The sequence below is a fragment of the Pseudophryne corroboree genome, chromosome 1 (assembly GCF_028390025.1).
Source record: "Pseudophryne corroboree isolate aPseCor3 chromosome 1, aPseCor3.hap2, whole genome shotgun sequence".
Taxonomy (NCBI): Eukaryota; Metazoa; Chordata; class Amphibia; order Anura; family Myobatrachidae; genus Pseudophryne; species Pseudophryne corroboree.
The window spans coordinates 815,916,777-815,934,510 of NC_086444.1; the positions used below are offsets into that span (position 1 = coordinate 815,916,777).

Genomic DNA, 17,734 nt, shown 5'->3' on the forward strand with positions numbered 1-17,734 from the left:
CAGATTGTAAGGCATATGTGTACCAATTTTGCTCCATCAATTCCAGAGTTATGCTGTCTCCTGATATACTCTGTGCTGCTGTCTGCCCCCCCTAGGGGTGCTAGGGATTTCAAATTGTTTTAGTTGCCTCTGCCGTGTTTTAATACACTCATATGTAAAATTTCACGATTTTCACTGTGGATTTGTGTAGAAAGACAGAAGGACAGAAGGACACATTTTCATTTTTATATATTAGATAGTTGGACAAGAGTGAGGGTCACATGTGACCTTGGGGAGTGACATCCCTTCCTGTCCAGTTAATGTTAAACAGAGCCTAATTACAATGATTTCAGTGTTGTTTATACACTGAAAAATAAATATAGATTTAAACATAACCAAACTGTAATGATTAAAAGTGAGGGAAAATGATTAACAGGAGTTTACATTGGGTATCAGCGTGTAATTACGGTGGTGGAACATATCTGGAATGCATTGTGTCACTTCCGCCACCACGGAATTGTGGGTAAATTTCCTCAAAATGGTAGGTGACAGAGTTGTCTTATGATAGTATGGAGCCACATCAGGTTTTCTATTGTACAAATGTAACTTTGAAGATCTACAGTATAACACGATGACTTAACATTACTTCCGGTCCATGGAGCACGTGGCAGCCATCTTTAAAAATCCTGAAGTGAATAGTCATTAATAATACAGAGGCCATTTTGGTGGAGCCTTCTAGTACAGTATATAACAGGGACAGACATTTTGTTAGAGTCCCATTTCTTTGGAAGGTATAATGTCCATAATAAATAATAAGAGGATCTCTGTAGAAAGAGGCAATAATTAATATAAATATGTTAGCTCTTATACTGAGATACCTAATAGAAGGGATATTTTAAATTAAAAAATTGGATAGTTCACTAAAAAAGGGAAAACCCAGGGTAATGCATAGGAGTATTTCATGTACAAATATCCCATATGGAAACAAGATGCTAGTGAGGTAGATTAAAGATATGAATAAAAAGTGGACATAAAGAAATCCATAAAGTACACTGCTCAAAAAAATAAAGGGAACAGTAAAATAACACATCCTAGATCTGAATGAATGAAATATTCTTATTAAATACTTTGTTCTTTACATAGTTGAATGTGCTGACAACAAAATCACACAAAAATTATCAATGGAAATCAAATGTATTAACCCATGGAGGTCTGGCTTTGGAGTCACACTCAAAATTGAAGTGGAAAAACACACTACAGGCTGATCCAACTTTGATGTAATGTCCTTAAAACAAGTCAAACTGAGGCTCAGTAGTGTGTGTGGCCTCCACGTGCCCGTATGACCTCCCTACAATGCCTGGGCATGCTCCTGATGAGGTGGCGGATGGTCTCCTGAGGGATCTCCTCCCAGACCTGGACTAAAGCATCCGCCAACTCCTGGACAGTCTGTGGTGCAACGTGGCATTGGTGGATGGAGCGAGACATGATGTCCCAGATGTGCTCAATTGGATTCAGGTCTGGGGAATGGGCGGGCCAGTCCATAGCATCAATGCCTTCATCTTGCAGGAACTGCTGACACACTCCAGCCACATGAGGTCTAGCATTGTGTTGCATTAGGAGGAACCCAGGGCCAACCGCACCAGCATATGGTCTCACAAGGGGTCTAAGGATCTCATCTCACTACCTAATGGCAGTCAGGCTACCTCTGCCGAGCACATGGAGGGCTGTGCCGCCCCCCCCAATAAATGCCACCCCACACCATTACTGACCCACTGCCAAACCGGTCATGCTGGAGGATGTTGCAGGCAGCAGAACATTCTCCTTGGTGTCTCCAGACTCTGTCACGTCTGTCACATCTGCTCAGTGAGAACCTTCTTTCATCTGTGAAGAGCACAGGGCGCCAGTGGCGAATTTACCAATCTTGGTGTTCCCTGGCAAATGGCAAACATCCTGCACGGTGTTGGGCTGTAAGCACAACCCCCACCTGTGGACGTCGGGCCCTCATATCACCCTCATGGAGTCTGTTTCTGATCGTTTGAGTAGACACATGCACATTTGTGGCTTGCTGGAGGTCATTTTGCAGGGCTCTGGCAGTGCTCCTCCTGTTCCTCCTTGCACAAAGGCGGAGGTAGCGGTCCTGCTGCTGGGTTGTTGCCCTCCTACTGCCTCCTCCGCGTCTCCTGATGTACTGGCCTGTCTCCTGGTAGCGCCTCCATGCTCTGGACACTACGCTGACAGACACAGCAAACCTTCTTGCCACAGCTCGCATTGATGTGCCATCCTGGATGAGCTGCACTACCTGAGCCACTTGTGTGGGTTGTAGGGAGGTCATACAGGCATGTGGAGGCCACACACACTACTGAGCTTCATTTTGACTTGTTTTAAGGACATTACATCAAAGTTGGATCAGCCTGTAGTGGGTTTTTCCACTTTAATTTTGAGTGTGACTCCAAATCCAGACCTCCATGGGTTAATAAATTTGATTTCCATTGATAATTTTTATGTGATTTTGTTGTCAGCACATTCAACTATGTAAAGGAAAAAAGTATTTAATAAGAATATTTAATTCATTCATATCTAGAATGTGTTATTTTAGTGTTCCCTTTATTTTTTTGAGCAGTGTATATATAAAAAATATACAAACAGGTATATACGGGAAAATATGAAAAAGAATATATATATATATATATATATATATATATATATATTCCATAGACAAAAAACCTTACGGTTTCACAGGTCCCATTAAGGCTTCTTACACATGATCTGGCATTTCAGAAACCTGTTGTGACTCTTCCACTCAAACTCCAAAAAGCAATGAAATTCCGATTATTAAGGCTGACGCCTTAATGGACGTGTTCCTTGCGCAATACAGATATGGTATGCCATCACAGCCTGTGGGTAAGTTTAGATTCAGCACTCTCACAGAGTGAGATTGCTGTCACTCACACAATGGTGGAGCTGCTAATTCACAGATTTGTGTGCTCATTGGAATACACACATGCAGTCTATGCAACTGAAGGTCTGAGCGGAAGACAAAGATGCTCGGATGAGGTAAGAGTGTTGTTGATTGGAGGGAGAAGACAGAGCATTGTGGATGGGGGTGTGTGGATCGAGGGAAGACTAAGTAGCATTGATGGGTGGGGACAAAGAAACACGGGATAATTCAGACTGCAGCGACCGCAGTCTAAATTAGTTTGTGGGGTGCGAATGCGCAATGGCCGCACTGTGCGTGCGTACCCGGGAGCCCAGTGAGGGGAGGGGGAGGGCCTGACATGCGGGGCGGACAAGCCCTGTGCTGGGCGTCACATCGCATGTTAGAGTAAATGATTGTAGATGTGCGAAATTTGGCACATCTACAATCAATTCTGAATTGATTGTAGATGGGGGGGGGGTAAGACAGATGGGGGAAAGACAGTGGTACAGATGGTGGGGAGACAGCTGCGTGGATGGGTGGACAGTGCCGTGTGGATGAGGGGGAAAAAGCAGCACAGATGTGGGAGGGGTAAGAGCAGTATAGATGGAAAGAAATGGCATGGATGAGGAAGGCAGAGCAGCATGGATGAGGGGAATACAGTCCCAACATCGGAGGGGATAAGTATTTTTACCTCCCCTTGGGGGGTGGCAGCTAGGCCCAATCCTTGGGTGGGTTGGATAGGGAAACTCCCCCCCCCCCCCCCCAATAGTGACCCACGAAACTTACCTTCAGGATGACAGCTATATGAATAGGGTAAGAGTGGTGTGGATAGGGGGTAGATTAAGCAGTAAGTATGGGAAGGGAGACAGAGCGGTGCGGATGGGGGAAATGGTGCAGATGGGTTGAAAACACTGGCACGGATGGGTAGAAAACTGGTGCAGATGGGAGAGAAGACAGTGTGCCCTGTACTGGAGGAGACAGAGTGACGTTGAAGAGGGAAACACTGAGCAGCACAGAGAGAAGGAAACGGTGATACAGACAAGGCACAGGTGGGGAAAGACAGATGGTGCAGATAAGTTAGTACAGACTAGCACAGATGGAAGAACACAGCAGTAGGGACTGGGGAAGACAGGGCAGCATGGGGGTGTATAGGGGAATTAAGTGTAGATGCATAGACCATAGATGGGGTATTATAGTTTTAGCAATTAACCAAGATGTTTGAGGGAGCTAAATCTGTAGACTAAATGAGATGGATGTATGGAGTGAGAAGGCTGTTGTAAAATGGTGGGATTGTTGTGATGACCGAATGGGATGGTTGTGGGCACTGTGTGGGATGGGAGCTCCACAACACTGCTCAGACCTTCAGTTGCATAGACTGCATGTGTGTATTCCAATGAGCACACAAATCTGTGAATTAGCAGCTCCACCATTGTGTGAGTGACAGCAATCTCACTCTGTGAGAGTGCTGAATCTAAACTTACCCACAGGCTGTGATGGCATACCATATCTGTATTGCGCAAGGAACACGTCCATTAAGGCGTCAGCCTTAATAATCGGAATTTCATTGCTTTTTGGAGTTTGAGTGGAAGAGTCACAACAGGTTTCTGAAATGCCAGATCATGTGTAAGAAGCCTTAATGGGACCTGTGAAACCGTAAGGTTTTTTGTCTATGGAATTTCATAGCTTTTTTTCAATTTATTTTTTGTAATTCAGAAATGTAAAATTTCACTGTAAGAATAAACATTTGATTTTTTTAAAATGTTTAACAATAACACACCCCTGGCAACAAGCATTTCCCCTGGCCACAAGCATTACAAACCCCTGACATGAGTATGACACCTGTCCCAGAGCATGAAATCCCTGGCAATGAGCAAGACAGCAAGCCTAAGAAACCCCAGGGAACGAGCATGGCACACAGCGTGTAGAAGCTTTACTGTAGGGCATAATGTATCACGAGCATTAAAGTGTGGGGCATATGGTGCAGTGTGGGGCTTAATATGGTGAAATATTTTTTTTCCCTGTGGTGGCCAAGGTCTGTTGGTGCAGGGCCAAAAACTGGGGTGTAAGGTAGTCTTTTCTGGTGAGGTCATGCCCATTTTAATGAGCACACGCCCCTTGCCTGGAGCACAGCATTCTGCAGCTTTTACATTTCCACAATGGCGGAACAGCGAAAGAGACACAGACCACGGGCAGCATGAGAGAGAGAGAGAGAAAGACCAGGGGCAGCAAGAGAGAGACAGACAGACCAGGGGCAGCGAGAGAGACAGAGATACCAGGGCCAACGAGAGAGACAGAGACAGACAAAGGAAGTGGCGGAATTAGAGAATAGTGGGCCCAGGTGCAACAATATGCATTGGGCCCCTCTCCCTTACTAAAATTAGGGATCGCATGCACCACAAAAAAAACTGTAAGTGGGTGACTGAAGTAGGGTAGACAGGGAGATAGTATGCAAGTAAGGCAAGAGTGACAGATAGATAGTGGGTGACTGAGGCAGGGGTGACATGAACATAGTGGGTGACTGAGGCAGGGGTGACAAGTAGAGAGTAGATGACTGAGGCAAGGGTGACAGGTAGAGTTGGTGACTGAGGCAGGGGTGACAGGGAGATAGTGGGTGACTGAAGCAGGGGTGACAGGGAGATAGTGTGCGAGTAAGGCAGGAGTGACTGGTAGATAGTGGGTGACTGAGGCAGGGGTGACAAGGAGATAGTGGGTGACTGGTGAGGCCGGGATGACAAGTAGAGAGTAGATGACTGAGGCAGGGGTGACAGGGAGATAGTGGATGACTGAGGCAGAGCTGACAGGGATATAGTGGGTGACTGAGGCAGGGGCGACATGGACATAGTGGGTGACTGAGGCAGGGGTGACAAGTAGAGAGTAGATGACTGAGGCAGGGGTGGCAGGGAGATAGTGGGTGACTGAGGCCAGGGGGACAGGGAGATAGTGGGTGACTGAGGCAGGGGCGACAGGGAAATAGTGGGTGACTGAGGCAGGGATGACAGGGAAATAGTGGGTGACTGAGGCAGGAGAGACAAGGAGATAGTGGGTGACTGAGGCAGGGGTGACAGGGAGACAGTGGGTGACTGGGGTGGTCTTCTGTTGGCCGGACTCCTAACGATCAACATACTGGCGCCGGAATCCCGACCGCCGGCATACCGACATCTTTTCTCCCTCTTGGGGGTCCATGAGCGCCCTGGAGAAAGTATAGATAGCATGGCGAGCCACCGTGCGTGCAGCGTGGCGAGCCCACAAGGGGCTCATTTGCGCTTGCCCGGGTGTAGCAGGGTATGCTGGCGGCCGGGCTCCCGTCGACCAGCATACCGGCGCCGGAATCCCGACCGCCGGCATACCGACAGCTGGGCAAGCGCAAATGAGCCCCTTGCGGGCTCGCCATGCTGCGGGCACGGTGGCTCGCCACGCTATCTATACTTTGACTGAGACAGGGCTGACAGGGAGATAGTGGGTGACAGGTATAGAGTGACTAAGGCAGAGGTGCAGAAAGATGGCGGCCGCAGTGTGCGACCCTGTCCCAGTGGTTTCCCTCCCTGGCTCCCCACTCACCTCACCCTGTGATCCAGGCTCTCTCTTTGAGCAGTGCAGCAGGTGTGCGAGCACACCTCGGGAGGACATGAGAAGGCAGCAGCAGCACCCTCCACATATGGTACTCTCCGCGATGTAACGGTCAGGCCGGCCCTGTATATACACTCACATAGTAAAAGACAAACATATAGCAAAACATACATACACACATATGACAAAACACACAAACAGCTAAACACACATAGCAAAAATAAGATTTTACTCACCGGTAAATCTATTTCTCGTAGTCCGTAGTGGATGCTGGGGACTCCGTAAGGACCATAGGGAATAGACTGGCTCCGCAGGAGATAGGGCACTCTAGAAAAGAATTAGGTCTACTGGTGTTCACTGGCTCCTCCCCCTATGTCCATCCTCCAGACCTCAGTTAAGGAAACTGTGCCCGGACAAGCTAACATTACAAGGAAAGGATTTTGGAATCCAGGGTAAGACTCATACCAGCTACACCAATCACACCGTATAACTTGTGATAACCAAACCCAGTTAACAGTATGAACAATACAAAACATCAGATAACCTGATGTAACATAACATAACCCTTTGTTAAGCAATAACTATATACAGTATTGCAGAAGAAGTCCGCACTTGGGACGGGCGCCCAGCATCCACTACGGACTACGAGAAATAGATTCTTATTTTCTCTAATGTTCTAAGTGGATGCTGGGGACTCCGTAAGGACCATGTGGATTATACCAAAGCACCCAAACGGGCAGGAGAGTGCGGATGACTCTGCAGCACCGAATGAGCAAACTCAAGGTCTTCCTCAGCTAGGGTATCAAACCTGTAGAACTTTGCAAATGTGTTTGATCCCGACCAAGTAGCTGCTCGGTAAAGTTGTAATGCCAAGACCCCTCGGGCAGCTGCCCAAGAAGAAGCCCACCTTACTTGTGGAATGGGCCTTTACTGATTTCGGAGGCGGCAATCCAGCCGCAGAATGAGCCTGCTGAATCGTGTTACAGATCCAGCGAGCAATAGTCTGCTTTGAAGCAGGAGCACCCAACTTATTGGATGCATACAGGATAAACAGCGACTCCATTTTCCTGACCTTGGCCGTTCTGGTCACATAAATCTTCAAAGCCCGCACTACATCTAGTAACTCGGAATCCTCCAAGTCCCCTGTAGCCACAGGCACCACAATAGGTTGGTTCATATGAAATGATGACACCACCTTGGGCAGAAATTGTGGACGGGTCCGCAATTCTGCCCTGTCCATATGAAAAACCAGATAGGGGCTTTTATGTGACAAAGCCGCCAATTCCGACACATGCCTGGCTGAGGCCAGAGCCAGCAGCATAACCACCTTCCACGTGAGATATTTTAACTCCACAGTTTTTAGTGGTTCAAACCAGTGTGATTTTAGGAAACCCAACACCACGTTAAGATCCCAAGGTGCCACTGGAGGCACAAACGGGGGCTGTATATGCAGCACTCCCTTCACAAAGGTCTGAACTTCAGGAAGAGCTGCCAGTTATTTTTGAAAGAAAATGGATAGGGCCGAAATCTGGACCTTAATGGATCCCAATTTTAGGCCCAAAGACACTCCCGATTGTAGGAAATGAAGGAACCGGCCCAGCTGGAATTCCTCTGTAGGAGCCCTCCGGGCTTCACACCAAGCAACATATTTTCGCCATATACGGTGATAATGCTTAGACGTTACATCCTTCCGAGCCTTTATAAGCGTAGGAATAACCTCATCCGGAATCCCCTTTTCTGCTAGGATCCGGCGTTCAACCGCCATGCCGTCAAACGCAGCCGCGGTAAGTCTTGGAACAGACAGGGCCCCTGTTGTAACAGATCCTGTCTTAAGGGCAGAGACCATGGGTCCTCTGTGAGCATTTCTTGCAGATCCGGATACCAAACCCTTCTTGGCCAATCCGGAACAATGAGAATTGTTCTCACTCCTCTTCTTCTTATGATTCTCAGTACCTTGGGTATGAGAGGAAGAGGGGGAAACACATAAACCGACTGGAACACAAACAGTGTCACTAGTGCGTCCACAGCTATCGCCTGAGGGTCCCTTGACCTGGCGCAATACCGCTGTAACTTTTTGTTTAGACGGGACGCCATCATGTCCACTTGTGGCAGTTCCCACCGGTCTGTGACCTGTGTGAAGACTTCTGGATGAAGTACCCATTCTCCCGGGTGGAGGTCGTGTCTGCTGAGGAAGTCTGCTTCCCAGTTGTCCACTCCCGGGATAAACACTGCTGACAGTGCTCTTACATGATTCTCCTCCCAACGAAGAATCCTGGTGGCTTCTGTCATCGCCACCCTGCTCCTTGTGCCGCCTTGACGGTTTACATGAGCCACTGCGGTGATGTCTGATTGAATCAGCACCGATTTGTCTCGAAGCAGGTTTACTGCCTGACTTAGGGCGTTGTATATGGCCCTTATTTCTAGGATGTTTATGTGCAGACAAGTCTACTGACTTGACCACAGGCCTTGGAAATTTCTTCCCTGCGTGACTGCTCCCCACCCTCGGAGGCTCGCATCCGTGGACACAAGGACCCAGTCCTGAATGCCGAATCTTCGGCCCTCGAGAAGGTGAGCACTCTGCAGCCACCACAGCAGAGACACCCTTGCCCTGGGGGATATCATCTGTAGATGTGATCCGGACCACTTGTTCAACAGATCCCATTGAAAGGTCCTCGCATGGAACCTGCCGAAGGGAATGGCCTCGTATGATGCCACCATCTTTCCCAGGACTCGCGTGCATTGATGCACTGACACCTGTCTTTGTTTTAATAAGTCTCTGACTAAGGTCATGAGCTCCTGAGCCTTCTCAGTCGGGAGATAAACCCTCTTCTGGTCTGTGTCCAGAATCATGCCCAGGAAGGGCAGACGAGTCGTAGGGATCAACTGCGACTTTGGGATATTCAGAACCCAGCCGTGTTGCTGTAACACCTCCTGAGAGCGTTCTACACTGATCAGCAACTGTTCCCTGGACCTCGCCTTTATAAGGAGATCGTCCAAGTACGGGATAATTGTGATTCCTTGCTTTCGCAGGATCACCATCATTTCTGCCATTACCTTGGTAAATATTCTCGGTGCCATGGAGAGACCAAACGGCAACGTCTGGAATTGGTAGTGACAATCCTGTACCACCAACCTGAGGTATTCCTGATGAGGTGGATAAATCGGGACATGCAGGTAAGCATCCTTTATGTCCAGCGACACCATAAAATCCCCTTCTTCCAGGCTCGCAATGACTGCTCTCAGCGATTCCATCTTGAACTTGAACCTTTTCAGGTAAACGTTCAGGGATTTTAAGTTCAAAATGGGCCTGACCAAACCGTCCGGTTTCGGTACCACAAACATTGTGGAATAATACCCTCTCCCCCGTTGAAGGGGGGGGGGGGGAATCCACCACCACCTGCTGGAGATACAATTTGTGAATCGCAGTTACCACCAACTCCCTTTCTATGGGGGACGTTGGCAGAGCCGATTTGAGGAAGCGGCGAGGGGGTATCTCTTCAAATTCCAGCCTGTACCCCTGGGATACTATCTGTATAACCCAGGGATCCGCCTGTGAGCGAACCCACTGGTGGCTGAAATTTCGGAGACGCGCCCCCACCGACCCTGGCTCCACCTGTGGAGCCCCAGCGTCATGCGGTGGACTTAGTTGAAGCCGGGGAGGACTTCTGTTCCTGGGAACTAGCTGTGTTATGCAGCTTCCTTCCTCTACCCTTGCCTCTGGCAAGAAAGGACGCACCTCGGACTTTCTTACCCTTCTGTGAACGAAAGGACTGCATTTGATAATACGGTGCTTTCTTAGGTTGTGATGGAATAAATGGTAGAAAATTTGACTTTCCAGCCGTAGCTGTGGCCACTAGGTCCGACAGACCTTCCCCAAATAATTCCACACCCTTGTAAGGCAAAACCTCCATGTGCCGCTTAGAGTCGGCATCACCTGTCCATTGTCGAGTCAACAGGCCCCTTCTGGCTGAAATCGACATAGCATTTATCCTAGAGCTCAGCATGGCAATGTCCCTCTGAGCATCCCTCATATACAGGACAGTGTCTTTTATATGCCCCAGTGTCAGTAATATAGTATCCTTGTCCAGGGTTTCCATCTCTTCAGATAACATATCTGCCCATGCTGCTACAGCACAACACATCCATGCCGACGCAATGGCCGGTCTAAGCACGGTACCCGAATGTGTGTATATGGACCTTAGGATAGCTTCCTGCTTTCTATCTGCAGGATCTTTTAAGGCTGCCGTATCCTGTGACGGTAGGGCCACCTGTTTAGACAAGCGTGTCAACGCTTTGTCTACCCTCGGGGCGGATTCCCAGCGTAACCTGTCCGATGGCGGGAAGGGGTACGCCATTAGCATCCTTTTGGGGATCAGCAGTTTCTTATCTGGTGATTCCCACGATTTCTCACATAACTCATTTAATTCATGAGACGGGGGAAAGGTCACCACTTGTCTCTTTTCCCCAAACATATTATCTCTCTTCTCAGGGACAGGGCTTTCCTCAGAGATGTGTAACACCTCCTTCATAGCTATAATCATATATCTTATAGCTTTGGCCATTTTAGGTTGTAATCTGGCCTCCTCATCATCGACGCTAGAGTCAGACTCCGTGTCGATATCTGTGTCAACAACCTGGGATAGTGGACGCTTTTGAGACCCTGACGGCCCCTGCGTAGCAAGATCAGACTGTCCCAAGGCTTCTGCTTTATCTAGCCTTTTATGCAAGGAATTAACATTCTCATTTAAAACCTTCCACATATCCATCGAATCCGGTGTCGGCACCGGCTGCGGCGACACCACACTCATTTCCTCCCGCTCCGCCTCCGCATAGCCTTCCTCGTCAAACATGTCGACACACGCGTACCGACACACCATACACACAGAGGAAGCTCTTTTGAAGACAATTCCCCCACCAGGCCCCTCGGAGAGACAGAGAGAGAGTTTGCCAGCACACACCCCAGCGCTATATGACCCAGGAAAAAACACAGTAACTCAGTGTTTACCCAGTAGCTGCTGTATTATCTGTTTTGCGCCTAAATTTATGTGCCCCCCCCTCTTTTTTCACCCCTCTACCGTGATTCTGCAGGGGAGAGTCTGGGGAGCTTCCTTCCAGCGGAGCTGTGAAGAGAAAATTACGCTGGTGAGTGCTGAGGAAGAAGCCCCGCCCCCTTCTTGGCGGCTTTCTGTCCCGCGATTTTGTGTGAAAAAAATGGCGGGGGCTCATGCAGACATACAGTGCCTATCTGTATGTCTGCTTACTTTTGCCAAAGGTACCTTATTGCTGCCCAGGGCGCCCCCCCCCCTGCGCCCTGCACCCTACAGTGACCGGAGTGTGTGGTGTGCTGTGGGAGCAATGGCGCACAGCTGCAGTGCTGTGCGCTACCTTGTTTGAAGACTGAAGTCTTCTGCCGCCGATTTCTTCATCTACGCCGTGCTTCTTGCTTCTGGCTCTGCGACGGGGATGTCGGCGTGGCTCTGGGTTCGGACCGCCAATGGTTAGTACCTGTGTTCGATCCCTCTGGAGCTAATGGTGTCCAGTAGCCTAAGAAGCGCAACATATCCCGCAGTTGGTAAGGTTTGCTTCTCTCCCCTCAGTCCCACGTAGCAGAAAGTCTGTTGCCAGCAGAAGCTCTCTGAAAATAAAAAACCTAACAAAATACTTTTCTTTCTCAGCAAGCTCTGGAGAGCTCACTAAAGGTGCACCCTTCTCGTTCGGGCACAGATTCTAACTGAGGTCTGGAGGAGGGACATAGAGGGAGGAGCCAGTGCACACCAGTAGACCTAATTCTTTTCTAGAGTGCCCTATCTCCTGCGGAGCCCGTCTATTCCCCATGGTCCTTACGAAGTCCCCAGATCCACTTAGGACGTTAGAGAAAATGGATTTTAATACCTACCGGTAAATCCTTTTCTCATAGTCCGTAGAGGATGCTGGGAACTCCAAAAGGACCATGGGGTATAGACGGGATCCGCAGGAGACATGGGCACTTTAAGACTTCAAATGGGTGTGAACTGGCTCCTCCCTCTATGCTCCTCCTCCAGACCTCAGTTATAGGAACTGTGCCCAGGGAGACGGACATTTTGAGGAAACTGATTTTTGTTAACTAAGGGTGAGATACATACCAGCTCACACCACAACACAACGTACAACATGGCTTTTAACCAAATACCAGTTAACGGAATGAACCAAAATCAGCAACAGGCTGATCACAACTGAAACACAACTTTTGTGTAACATAAGCAATAACTATAGCAAGAACTGCAGATAGTGGAGGTCATTCCGAGTTGTACGCTCGCAAGCTGCTTTTAGCAGCATTGCACACGCTAAGCCGCCGCCTACTGGGAGTGAATCTTAGCTTCTTAGAATTGCGAACGACGGATTCGCAATATTGCGATTAGCACACTTCTTAGCAGTTTCTGAGTAGCTCGAGACTTACTCTGCCATTGCGATCAGTTCAGTCAGTATCGTACCTGTTTGACGTCACAAATACGCCCAGCGTTCGCCCAGGCACTCCCCCGTTTCTCCAGCCACTCCCGCGTTTTTCAAAAATACGTCAGCGTTTTTTCACACACACCCATAAAACGCTCAGTTTCCGCCCAGTAACACCCACTTCCTGTCAATCACACTCCGATCATCAGAACGAAGAAAAATCCTCGTAATGCCGTGAGTAAAATACCTAACTGCATAGCAAAATTACTTGGCGCAGTCGCACTGCGGACATTGCGCATGCGCGTTAGCGACTGATCGCTCCGTTGCGGAAAAAAAACAACGAGCGATCAACTCGGAATGACCCCCAGAGTCCGCACTGGGACGGGCGCCCAGCATGCTCTATGGACTAAGAGAAAAGGATTTACCGGTAGGTATTAAAATCCTATTTTCTCCTATGTCCTAGAGGATGCTGGGGACTCCAAAAGGACCATGGGGATTATACCAAAGCTCCAGAACGGGCGGGAGAGTGCGGATGACTCTGCAGCACCGATTGAGCAAACACAAGGTCCTCATCAGCCAGGGTATCAAACTTGTAGAATTTTGCAAAAGTGTTTGAACCCGACCAAGTAGCTACTCGGCAAAGCTATAACGCCGAGACCCCTCGGGCAGCCGCCCAAGATGAGCCCACCTTTCTGGTATGATTTGGGATGGTCAGCGCGCTCTGGGGGGGATATAAGGGAAAAATGGGAATATAGGGTATTGCGGGATGGGAGTGGTACTTGGATAAGTGATTGTGTTGACTGTTTGCGTCTAATTGTAGGTTTTGCACCAATGATCAATCTGATATGGTTTCTATCTGAACTCTTTATTTGTAAATTAGATAGGATTAGGTCAGCATCCTAATTTCAATATTGTGTTTGGTCCTTGTCCCACAGTTCCTTCACCACTGTCAGGTGTGTCCTGCAGACTACCCGTTGCAAGGTATACCTTCCTATTGGTATACCGATTGGACCCCAGCTCAGGTAAATGTCAGGTGTACCCTGTGGGTCACCTTTACCATAGGTGTGGTGGATGCCTATGTGCCCTCTGAACTGCGTCCTATTTGAATGTTTGGGGTATGACTAGTGCGGCGTCCCGCCTGTCAGTCCCCTCTCATGTGCGGCTCTGGGTTGTGTGGTCATAGGCTGTGTGTCTTACACTTACCGCCGGGGGCAGGTAACTACCTGCCGCCGGTGACCGCGTCTCTTCCTTCCACAACCTCAGGCCTGGTCCTCTGTGTCCGCGTCCTCCGTCTCCTTCAGTCTGCCGCGTCTTCCTTCTCCTTCAGTCCGCGCGCTTCTCCTGCAGCAGCCAGTCTCCTCCGTTCCCGGGTCCCGTTCTGCCACTTCCTGGTTCGCGCACCATTACCATTTACAGCTTCCCTTCTCCGGCTGGAGAAGGTGACACAGCGGCATTCACCACAGACAGCGCGCTCACGTGACATCGCACGTGACGCGCGAACCAGGAAGTGGCAGAACGGGACCCGGGAACGGAGGAGACCGGCTGCTGCAGGAGAAGCGCGCGGACTGAAGTCTGAACTTCCGGAAGGGAGGCCAATTCTTTTTGAAAGGAAATCGATAAGGCCGAAATATGGACTTTAATGGAGCCCAACTTTAGGCCCGCATCCACACTGGCCTGCAAAAAATGTAGAAAACGACCCAGCTAAAATTCTTCCGTAAGAGCCTTCTTGGCTTCACACCAAGACACGTATTTTCTCCAAATACAGTGATAATGCTTCGTCGTTACCTCCTTTCTTGATTTAAGCAGTGTAGGGATGACTTCACCGGGAATACCCTTCCGGGCTAAGATCTGGCGTTCAACCGCCATGCCGTCAAACGCAACCGGCCCTTGCTGTAACAGATCCTCTCTTAGAGGAAGAGGCCAGGGATCTGCTATGAGCAGTTCCTGAAGATCCGGATACCAGGCCCTCCGTGGCCAATCTGGAACAAAGAGTATCGCCTGAACCCCTGTTCTTCTTATGAGGCTTATCACCTTTGGAATGAGTGGTAGTGGAGGAAACACATAGACCGACTGAAACACCCAGGGCGTCACCAGGGCGTCCACCGCACTGGCTTAAGGGTCCCTCGACCTGGAACAATATCTCTGAAGTTTCTTGTTGAGGCGAGACGCCATCATGTCTATTTGAGGAATTCCCCAATGACTTGTCACTTCTGCAAAGACCTCTTGATGAAGACCCCACTCTCCAGATGGAGATCGTGTCTGCTGAGGAAATCTGCTTCCCAGTTGTCCATGCCTCGAATGAAGACCGCCGAGAGAGCGCCTGTATGTTTTTCCGCCCAGCGGAGAACTCTTGTGGCCTCCGCCATCGCTGCTCTGCTTCTTGTTCCGCCTTGGTGGTTTATGTACGCCACTGCTGTTATGTTGTCCAACAGGAGATGTTCCGCTTGTAGAAGGCCGTTGTAGATGGCTCTTAATTCCAGAATGTTTATGTGCAGACAAGCTTCCTGGCTTGACCATTTTCCATGGAAAATTTCCCTCTGTGTGACCGCTCCCCAGCCTCGGAGACTTGCATCCGTGGTCACCAGGATCCAATCCTGGATCCCGAACCTGCGTCCCCCTAGGAGGTGAGAACTTTGGAGCCACCACAGGAGAGAAACTCTGGTCCTGGAAGATAGGCTTGTTTTCCAGTGCATGTGCAGGTGAGACCCGGACCACTTGTCCAACAGGTTCCACTGAAACACCCTGGCATGGAACCTGCCAAACGGAATGGCCTCGTAGGCCGCCACCATCTTCCCCAGCACCTGAGTACATTGATGAATCGACACTCTTGCCGGTTTCAGAATCCCTTTGACCATGTTCTGGATTTCCAGAGCTTTTTCCACCGGGAGAAAAACTCTCTGCAGGTCCGTGTCCAGAATCATGCCCAAGAATGACAGCCGTGTTGTCAGAACCAACTGTGACTTTGGCAAATTCAGGAGCCAACCATGTTGTTGCAGCACTGTCAGGGAGAGCGCAACATTTCTTAGTAACTGCTCCTTTGATCTCGCCTTTATCAGGAGATCGTCCAAGTACGGGATAATTGCGACACCGTGCTTTCGCAGGAGCACCATCATTTCCGCCATTACTTTAGTGAAAATCCTCGGAGCCATGGAAAGCCCAAACGGCAACGTCTGAAATTGGTAATGACAATCCTGAACAGCAAACCTCAGGTAAGATTGATGTGGAGGATATATGTGGACATGTAGGTTAACATCGACTGACACCATAAAATCCCCCCTTCCAGACTGGATATCACTGCTCGGAGAGATTCCATTTTGAATTTGAATCTTTCAAATACAGATTGAGGGATTTTAAGTTCAGAATCGGTCTGACCGAGCCATCCGGCTTTGGGACCACGAACAGGCGTGAATAAAACCCTTCTCCCCGTTGTGACGGGGGTACCGCGACAATGACTTGTTGTTGACATAGCTTTTGTATTGCAGCGCACACTACTTCCCTTTCCAGAAGAGAAGCTGGCAAGACCGATTTGAAAAATCGGTGAGGGGGCACGTCTTGAAACTCCAGTTTGTACCCTTGGGTCACAATTTCCAGCACCCAAGGATCCATGCCTGAGTGAGCCCAGATCCGACTGAAGAGCTGAAGACGTGCCCCCACTGGTGTGGACTCCCGCAGCGAATCCCCAGCGTCATGCGGTGGACTTGGTAAAAGCCAGGGAGGACTTCTGCTCCTGGGGGCTTGCCACAGCCGGCAATCTTTTTCCCCTTCCCTTACCTCTAGCGGCAAGGAAGGAGGACCCTCGTCCTTTTTTGAATTTATTAGACCGAAAGGACTGCATCTGATACTGAGGCGTTTTCTTTTGCTGTGGAGGGACAAAAGGTAGAAAAGATGACTTACCCGCAGTAGCTGTAGATACCAGGTCCGCGAGGCCTTCACCAAACAAAACGCCACCTTTATAGGGCAGAGCCTACATAGCCTTTTTAGAGTCAGCATCACCATTCCATTGATGAGTCCACAACGCTCTCCTAGCTGAGATTGCCATGGCATTGGCCCTTGATCCCAAGAGGCCAATATCTCTCGCAGCCTCCTTTAAATAGACCGCTGCGTCCCTAATATGACCCAGCTTCAAATGCACGCTATCCCTATCCATGGTGTCTATTTCAGATGACAAGGTATCTGCCCACTTTTCAATAGCGCTACTCACCCATGCCGATGCCACGGCCGGCCTGAGCAGCATACCCATAGTGACATAAATAGATTTCAAGGTAGTTTCCTGCTTACGATCCGCAGGATCCTTTAGGGCTGCAGTGTCAGGGGACGGTAGCACCACCTTCTTGGACAACCGTGCTAGAGCTTTGTTGACTCCCACCTTATCCTATCCTCAGAGGGAAAAGTATATGCCATAGAAATTCTCTTGGGAATCAGTAACTTTTTGTCAGGAGTTTCCCAAGCCCTTTCAAAAAGAGAGTGTTCAGTTCATGAGAGGGAGGAAACGTTACCTCAGGTTTCTTTCCCTTATACATACAGACCCTTGTCTCAGGGATATGTAATACGTCCCTTATTGCCACAATCATGTACTGAATGCTCTTAGCCAGTTTAGGATTCAATTTGACATCACTATAGTCGACACTGGAGTCCGAATCCGTGGCGGTATCTGTGTCTGCTATCTGGGTAAACGATCGTTTCTGTGACCCCGAGGGGGTCTGAGTTTGTGACAAAACATCTCCCATTGATTGTCTCCATGCTTGGTTCTGAGACTCAGATTTATCTAATCTTTTATGCAACAAAGCCACACATGCATTTAAGACACTCCAGATATCTACCCAATCAGCAGTCGGCGGTGCG

General features: G+C 49.1%; 1 long non-coding RNA gene across 1 annotated transcript in view; it reads right to left on the minus strand.

The window, feature by feature from the left end:
* Positions 1-209: 209 nt before the first annotated feature.
* LOC134949144 (uncharacterized) overlaps positions 210-17,734 on the minus strand; it is a 22,245-nt gene continuing 4,720 nt past the window's right edge. The window contains exons 3-4 of the long non-coding RNA XR_010183118.1: positions 6,455-6,586; positions 210-803 (exon numbers count right to left, since the gene is read on the minus strand). This is a non-coding gene — a long non-coding RNA (uncharacterized LOC134949144). The remainder of the gene's footprint in view (positions 804-6,454; positions 6,587-17,734) is intronic.